The sequence below is a fragment of the Girardinichthys multiradiatus genome, chromosome 15 (genome assembly GCF_021462225.1).
Source record: "Girardinichthys multiradiatus isolate DD_20200921_A chromosome 15, DD_fGirMul_XY1, whole genome shotgun sequence".
NCBI lineage: Eukaryota > Metazoa > Chordata > Actinopteri > Cyprinodontiformes > Goodeidae > Girardinichthys > Girardinichthys multiradiatus.
In genome coordinates this window covers 29589858-29598708 of record NC_061808.1, presented here as the reverse complement: position 1 = coordinate 29598708, position 8851 = coordinate 29589858, and positions in this window count along the sequence as shown.

The window sequence follows — 8851 nt, the reverse complement described above, 5'->3', positions numbered from 1 at the left end:
TACCCATTTGTCCTATTTTTGTCGGACATCCTTATATTTCATGAAGACATGCGTGCGCGTCTGTGTTTGTGTTTGGTCTTTTTTCTACATCATAGAGAGGACTGTTGTAAGATTTTAACCAACAAAGTGAGGTCATTTTTGGGAAGTGAGGACATTTTCCTGATCCTTAATTTTTTCAAAAGACTTGAGCTCTACTAGTTATATAGATGTTACTCTCTCTTTTTTAAAATGGTCCTCAATTTTGATGTAGAATGAGTTTTGTTCCCCTGAAAGCTTACACTGATTTGCTCTCCGAGTCCCTCTACTGCCTTATTCTGCTACTGCAGTCTACTATCGGCTCCTCCCAAAGATTTCTCTATTGCTCCCCCTACAGTTGTTCTTCTGACAATGCACCAAAATTGGACAACAGATAGCACAAGAACTCAAATATATAATCTTCTGTTGACTTTTTGAAACATTTAATGTAATTAATTCATTTTTCTCTTTAATCAGTTTTCCATTAGTGAATATATAGGCATACATTTTTTTTGGTTAATATGTATATGTAATAATAATCAACCAAATATTTATTTATCAGTTGTACACTGTGGAAGTTTAAAGCTTTGTTTGGTAGATTAAATATGTTACTATTGTCTTTACTATATGTGAACGTGAATTCTGCATAAACTGCTATGGACATAAGAAAAAGTAATTCTTAGCTGGCCTGTTTTCAGTCTTGTTGGGCCAAAAAAGGGAAACAGCAATCCAGTTCAGCTTTGGAATGAGGAGTTGATTAGAGTAATGTGATCAATATGGTAAAACTGTCACATATGCCAGTTTTGATTTCTTCCAGATGTGAGTCTATTCTTGTTTATTCCCATACGTGCTGCTAAGAGTCTAGTGTCCATGCTGCCAAACGTGCGTAAATGGAAATGGTACATCTGATTGGTCAACAATTTCACAAACACAACAATGATATGACTTTTCTATATATAGGTCCTGACTCATGTCAGGGATTTGGGATTCTTTGGGATTTTGTATTATGAAGATGTATTCAGAGATGTGTTCTAAATAATGGTCCCCCGCATCGGCTTTGAGAGGAAACCAGTTGTCTCATCATCATTATTTTAAGATAAATAAACTTTCTTCACCCAAAACACATAGAAATATTCATATGTCCTCAGTCTTAACGTCTGGGAAAGGTTTCAGATTTAGTGTGTTAAAAGTTATATTTTTGAACAAATTACAAATAAAGAATCTGAATGTACTTTGAATGTAACAGCAGTGCAATAAAATGTATTATATTATACGGTTAACTTTACCTAAAAACAAGCATTTTACATATATAGCCATACTGTGAGGGAGTTTAAAAATAATTTGATTCCTAGCTACTTGGCTGTCCTAAATATATCATTCTAATCTTCTTCTGCAATTTGAATTTAGAAATAAGCAGATAAAAAGGTCTGAGGTTGATTTTCAAATACTATACAAATTTAATTTGTCATAAAATTATAAAACAAGGACATGGAAATTAGGAAAATGCAAACATACAAAACATCATTAAGTGAAAACAATTTGCAGTTATTAAAGCAGACCATAACCCAATGTGGGACAGAAGTAAATAGAATGAAGAAAAGGTAAATTGACAAAATGAATTAATTTGCAGAAAGGACATCAAAGTGTCTGCCTTAGAGACAACAACCTAATGCTCAGTGGCTGTGAAGCAAAGTTTATTATTGGCCTCTGGTGATTACAATCTGAGCAACTTCTTATAATCAGCAACCAAGTAGTGGAGTGAGTCCATATCATAAAATTACTCCTATTACAAAACTCTGATCACCTGACTAAGGAACCCACCAAAATTTGAAAGAGACCCAATCATAGTGTCAAAGATCCTTCTAAAACATGGAAAGCAATGGGACACAAATCAGGTTTACAACCAATCATTAAAAGTATTTACATTTTTTAAAGTAAACAACGCAAATGCCAAAGTGCCCCCCAAAAGCAATACCATCCAGGTCGTGTCCCATTACTGAGTAAAACTCAAGATTTGGGGAAGTAGCTGAAGCCAACCCCATGACACATAAACACTAAATAAAACAGGTAAAGGTGTTGTTTGGTATCACTTGTGTTTTCATATATAGAATGTACAACATTCAGTTGTGTTCTTTGGAAGTCAAACCATTGCTGAAGAAGCATGGGGTAACAGAGAGCAAAAGTGTGGATAACTAACTTGAGGATGATTATGATTGAAATAAATTAGCAGGAAAAGAATCATAGCGCCGGTCTGTGGACGACCCACGAAGAGGAACTTCAGGGAGAGTGCCAGAGAAGGAGAGAATGGAACAGGACAAAAATATCAGATTTTTTGCAGTGCACATAAACATAATAAACCAGATATTCAGGGACAATACAAAACCCAACCTCTCAAATGAGGCAGCTAATAACTAATTTTCTAGTCCCACAGCTCATGTTTAAACTATTCTTATCTTATTATAAGCCATAATACTGTAGATTGCATCACCTAAAGATTATAATAATAAGTCTTTTAAAACCCTTTAATCTTTCTGAATGAATGAATATAGACAGCAAAAAAGAGCACCATAATAGATAGTTATCCCAGTTGCAGGTTCTGAAATACCATATTGCAGCACATACTTATTGGAAATGTTGCACAATGTAAATGGCAAAATTATCTATAAAGGGGGATCGGTGGATGAAGTATGATCTAAATGGGGCTGAAGACTCCTCATCCCCTATACAGGTCCTTCTCAAAATATTAGCATATTGTGATAAAGTTCATTATTTTCCATAATGCCATGATGAAAATTTAACATTCATATATTTTAGATTTATTGCACACTAACTGAAATATTTCAGGTCTTTTATTGTCTTAATACGGATGATTTTGGCATACAGCTCATGAAAACCAAAATTCCTATCTCACAAAATTAGCATATCATTAAAAGGGTCTCTAAATGAGTTATGAACCTAATCATCTGAATCAACGAGTTAACTCTAAACACCTGCAAAAGATTCTTGAGGCCTTTAAAACTCCCAGCCTGGTTCATCACTCAAAACCCCAATCATGGGTAAGACTGCCGACCTGACTGCTGTCCAGAAGGCCACTATTGACACCCTCAAGCAAGAGGGTAAGACACAGAAAGAAATTTCTGAACGAATAGGCTATTCCCGGAGTGCTGTATCAAGGCACCTCAGTGGGAAGTCTGTGGGAAGGAAAAAGTGTGGCAGAAAACGCTGCACAACGAGAAGAGGTGACCGGACCCTGAGGAAGATTGTGGAGAAGGGCCGATTCCAGACCTTGGGGGACCTGCGGAAGCAGTGGACTGAGTCTGGAGTAGAAACATCCAGAGCCACCGTGCACAGGCGTGTGCAGGAAATGGGCTACAGGTGCCGCATTCCCCATGTCAAGCCACTTTTGAACCAGAAACAGCGGCAGAACGCCTGACCTGGGCTACAGAGAAGCAGCACTGGACTGTTGCTCAGTGGTCCAAAGTACTTTTTTCGGATGAAAGCAAATTCTGCATGTCATTCGGAAATCAAGGTGCCAGAGTCTGGAGGAAGACTGGGGAGAAGGGAATGCCAAAATGCCAGAAGTCCTGTGTCAAGTACCCACAGTCAGTGATGGTCTGGGGTGACATGTCAGCTGCTGGTGTTGGTCCACTGTGTTTTATCAAGGGTAGGGTCAATACAGCTAGCTATCAGGAGATTTTGGAGCACTTCATGCTTCCATCTGCTGAAAAGCTTTATGGAGATGAAGATTTCATTTTTCAGCATGACCTGGCACCTGCTCACCGTGCCAAAACCACTGGTAAATGGTTTACTGACCATGGTATCACTGTGCTCAATTGGCCTGCCAACTCTCCTGACCTGAACCCCATAGAGAATCTGTGGGATATTGTGAAGAGAACGTTGAGAGACTCAAGACCCAACACTCTGGATGAGCTAAAGGCCGCTATCGAAGCATCCTGGGCCTCCATAAGACCTCAGCAGTGCCACAGGCTGATTGCCTCCATGCCACGCCGCATGGAAGCAGTCATTTCTGCAAAAGGATTCCCGACCAAGTATTGAGTGCATAACTGTACATGATTATTTGAAGGTTGACGTTTTTTGTATTAAAAACACTTTTCTTTTATTGGTCGAATGAAATATGCTAATTTTGTGAGATAGGAATTTTGGGTTTTCATGAGCTGTTTGCCAAAATCATCCATATTAAGACAATAAAAGACCTGAAATATTTCAGTTAGTGTGCAATGAATCTAAAATATATGAATGTTAAATTTTCATCATGACATTATGGAAAATAATGAACTTTATCACAATATGCTAATATTTTGAGAAGGACCTGTAAATGAAGCCTTTTAACTGCAACCATCAGACCTGTATTGACTGTATTGAATCTGCGGTATTGATTCTATTGTGTTTTATTGTATTTTTTTGTATTTATGCACAAACTTAGCTTGTGCACAAATACAATCTTAGCGTATTTTGCTTATTTGTGCACACATTGTTTCACATGGTACATCCCGTACCATGTGAAAGATTTACAAATGTTCAGCACACAGTCTGATTTACAGGGTTGATGTACAAAAGTACAGTTTACAACATTGATATTATATAATATTTGTGCTGCCCACAGAGTATCAATTTATCCCTTTAACACGGAGTAAATATATTCACAGACAAATATATACTAATGAGTGGGCATACCAGTTTAATTCTATAACAGCTGATCCATAAATGCGTTGCCTGTCATCTGTATATAAGCATAATTCAAACCAGAGGTTTTACCAACAGGTTAGAGAACTTGAGAACATTGCATGCAACACCAACTTAACAACAATTCTTTGTAAAACAAATAAACTTCCTGGTCTACATATGTTCCTATTCAGTTGTCAAACTCTTCTTGATCTAGGCCACAAGTATCTAATGACTAATACTTTTCCTATAACTTCCTCCAAAGGAAAAAGTATATTTAGGATTAATTAATTAATTCACATATCACTTGATAAGAAAGCCCTCTCTCCTGTGGGCCACAGTAATACACAATTTATTGTAGAACAGATTTACTAACACTACAAAGCAACGATCCTAACATTCGGCAAATCAAAACAATACGTAGAAAATTAGATAAACACCTCCACCAAACTGGCCATCTAAACTAAACACAATTGAAATTCCAAAGAGTTATCTGGCTATGTAAGAAAAACACAAAAATGGCACATGTTCCTTTTTTCACTTATCCTAGCATCACCACTTCAAGTAAATACCACAAGCCACATAGCATTTGACTACGGAGAGACTGCTCTTCATAAAGAGGTTTCTCTCATCCAGCTTGGTAAGTTGGTTGCAACAGAGTCGAACAAACATAATTCACAAAATTATGACATGTTTTACCTGTTTAGTTGTCTACTGCTTTACTGTGACAAGGGGGATATTAAAACAAAAGGTAGTCTCTTGCTAGCATAACATATTTGAGATATTCCTCCTCCTTGATCTGTCATCGGTTGTTTCCGAGGTGTTTGTGGGTGTTACCATTTGATTCGACTGACTTTGATTGGTAAATAGAAGTGTCAATCATCCAGACCAGCCAATGGGGTGCTGACATATTTATTCAGTGTCTGGGATTGTTTTTAAAGGGACACACTACATTACAGAATTTTGGTCTTATTTGAATGGAAAAACATTTAAAGGTTACTGTGAATTATCAAAATGAGCCCAATACAATTATATCTAAAGGAAATTCATGCTCATAATAATATATCAATAAAAACAGTTAAGTTCTCCAATCTGGTAGGTGGTAAAGTTCAAAGGGTCACAAAATGTGTTGAAATGGCACAAATCTTAGATCTGGAAAAAACTACTGTTAATTCAGAGGGGATTTCCCAACAGCCCTGCTTTTATGCTGCATTCAGGTATAACTGGCCCTCCTCCTTTGCCACCGAGCAATTGTCATACGAAATCTTGGTACCATTAGAAATGGCAGAGTACGACGAACAAACCAAGGGTACCCACATCCTTGTGGCTTCATCCCAGAGTTCATGCCTCACATCTTCATTGGCACCCTACTATATAACTTTTGCATCCTTAAAGGGTACTTCCCAGTGGAGGACTTGAAAACTCACAAATGACCATATTTTGGTCAATCTAACCACAACCCCATTAGTGGCTAATGCTTGCAATGTGGCTAACCAGAAATAACTGTGGGAGAATTTCAGAGAGATGTGAGTTGGCAGATGTGTAGAGCCTTTATAGAGGATGTTGGAGCTGATTAGCCAAGTGTTTAGGAGTTATAAGGCGTCAAAGTTCTCAAGGGCAGTCTTTTCTTCCCCATCCCATTTCAAGGACAAAGATCCCATGAACTCCACAGTGGTCTGACCCGGGCGATAGGCCGGAGCGGGGATCCATCGTCTGTCGGCGTAGTGCTTGTTGGCTGCAGCAGACCGCTGCAATGCCTTGGTGGTAGCCGCCCAGATCCGTCTGCATCGCCGGACGTGCTGTCGTACAGAGGTAACAGCAATCTCCTTTTCATCCGCAGGAAACAGGGGCGGTTGAAACCCCAGCGAGACCTCAAATGGAGAAAAACCAGTGGCAGTGGACACATGTGAATTGTGTGAGTATTCAATCCAGGGCAAGAGGTCGCTCCAGTCAGTGGGACTGGAAGATGCTGCGCAGTGTAGAGCTGCCTCCATCTCTTGATTAAGTCTCTCTACCTGGCCATTGGTTTGCGGGTGGTGACCGGAGGTTAGAGAAACATTGGCCCCCAACGCTGCACAGAACTCCTTCCACACCTGGGCAGTGAACTGAGGCCCCCGGTCAGACAGCACGTCCTGGGGAATCCCATGCAAACAGAACACGTGTTTGACCATAAGCTTGGCAGTCTGGAAAGCGGATGGTAATTTTCTGAGGGGTACAAGATGGCAGGCTTTAGAAAATCTGTCCACTATAGTCATGATAGTTGTCATACCGTGAGAGTTTGAAAGACCTGTGACAAAATCCACGGCGATGTGTGACCAAGGTCGAGGAGGAACATCCAGCGGTTGCAGAAGGCCAGCAGGCGGCCGATTGGATGTCTTATTACGAGCACAGGTTCTACACACACAGAGCAATGCGTGTCTGAGGTGTGGAAAAAAAGGGCATTATGCTAGACAATGTAGAACAATTTTACAAAACCCTGGTGCAAGAGATGAAGACTGCTGGATCTGCAATGAGCCAGGACATTTTCCAAGATAAATTAATGAAAAGCGGGTGTATAACCCCAATTCTACCCAGAATTGACAATTACAGCCACAGCCCCCACCTCCTCCCCCACTAGCAGAGAAAAAACAGTAGTGAAATGGAGGAAGTTGACATACAAGCAGCACTGGAACTTATAGCACTGAGTAAGACGCAAGATTTGCCATATAAAAACATAATAATAAATGGCAAAGGATATAGCTGTCTGTGTGATACAGGGGCATGTAGAACTGTGCTAACTGAACCTCCACCCGGAGTAAAATATTCCAACACCGCAGTGCATGTTAGATCAGCAGCTGGCACATCAGAGGTACATTACCTAAGTGCACCAGTAATAATAACAGAACCTGAGACAAAACTTATATAGTATCAACAGAAACAGGTATGAAGGCTGTATTGGAAGAAGGGGCCCTAGTCCTAAATGAACTCTCACAGCCGCATTATTACTGGTCCCTCGATCTAGGCCCCACACCAACAGCTCGAGAATTGCTCAGGAGAACCAGAGAAAAACAAACCTCCCAGGAGGCACAGTACATGCCAGATACTGAGCTCCATGTAACCATGAGATATAAAAATACTCCAGGGCCAGATTATCAGTATGACACTGTTTTTCACAGAGAAAATAATCAGACTGTTACCATACAGCACCTGTATGTTGACCCCAAAACAGGGAAATCCTCCACCTCAATCATACTGTCAGGAAAACAGCTCCAAGAGTTTAAAGGCAGTACACCTCATCTATCATTAACTAAATATGTGGGGGGCCAGTGGAACGAATTAGAAAACGTTATACAGCGTGCTGAAAGAGGGAGGTATGAGGCATTAACAAGCTCTGACTGGAAAGTAGATCCTAACACAGGAATCTGGAAACTCACTCTAGGGTGGACAGTCAAAGTCCATCCAAAGACACATTTGGATGAGGCAAAGTGACAAATACAGGGCCTAGCTGAAAGCAAAGAGAGCAACAGGCACCCTGACCTAGCCACTGCCCCACCTGAACTGTGGTCCCAATCATCGAATGATGTAGCACTTATAAAGGGATTTCCACCATATAAGATTAAATTAATTTCCGAAAAATGACCACTAGTTCACCAGTACCCCTTGAAGTCAGAAGCTGAAGAAGGTATTAAGCCAGTAAAGAAGATATGTTGAAGTCAGGAATATTAAGAGAAGCACCTGATGCTACATCCAACACACCTATCTTTCCTGTGCAGAAAGCCAGCACAGGAAAGTGGAGAATGGTCCAGGATCTTAGACCAATAAATGAAATAGTGAAGCATGTTGCTCCTGACGTCCCAAATCCACATACATTACTGCATTCATTAACTCCAGATAAAAAATATTTCTCAGTGGTAGATCTTAGCAATGTTTTCTTTACAGTACCACTGCATGAAGAGTCACAGCATTTATTTGGCTTTCAGTTTAAAGGGAAAAAATACACCTACATCAGACTACCACAAGGCTTCAGCAAAAAGCCACATGTATATACACAAGCCTTAAGATACTCTATGAGCACCGGTGAGGTGCCTGAACATAGCCAAGTCCTGTTTTATGTAGATGATATTCTTATAGCTTCAGACACTCAACAACACTGTGAGGAAGCCACCATAACGGT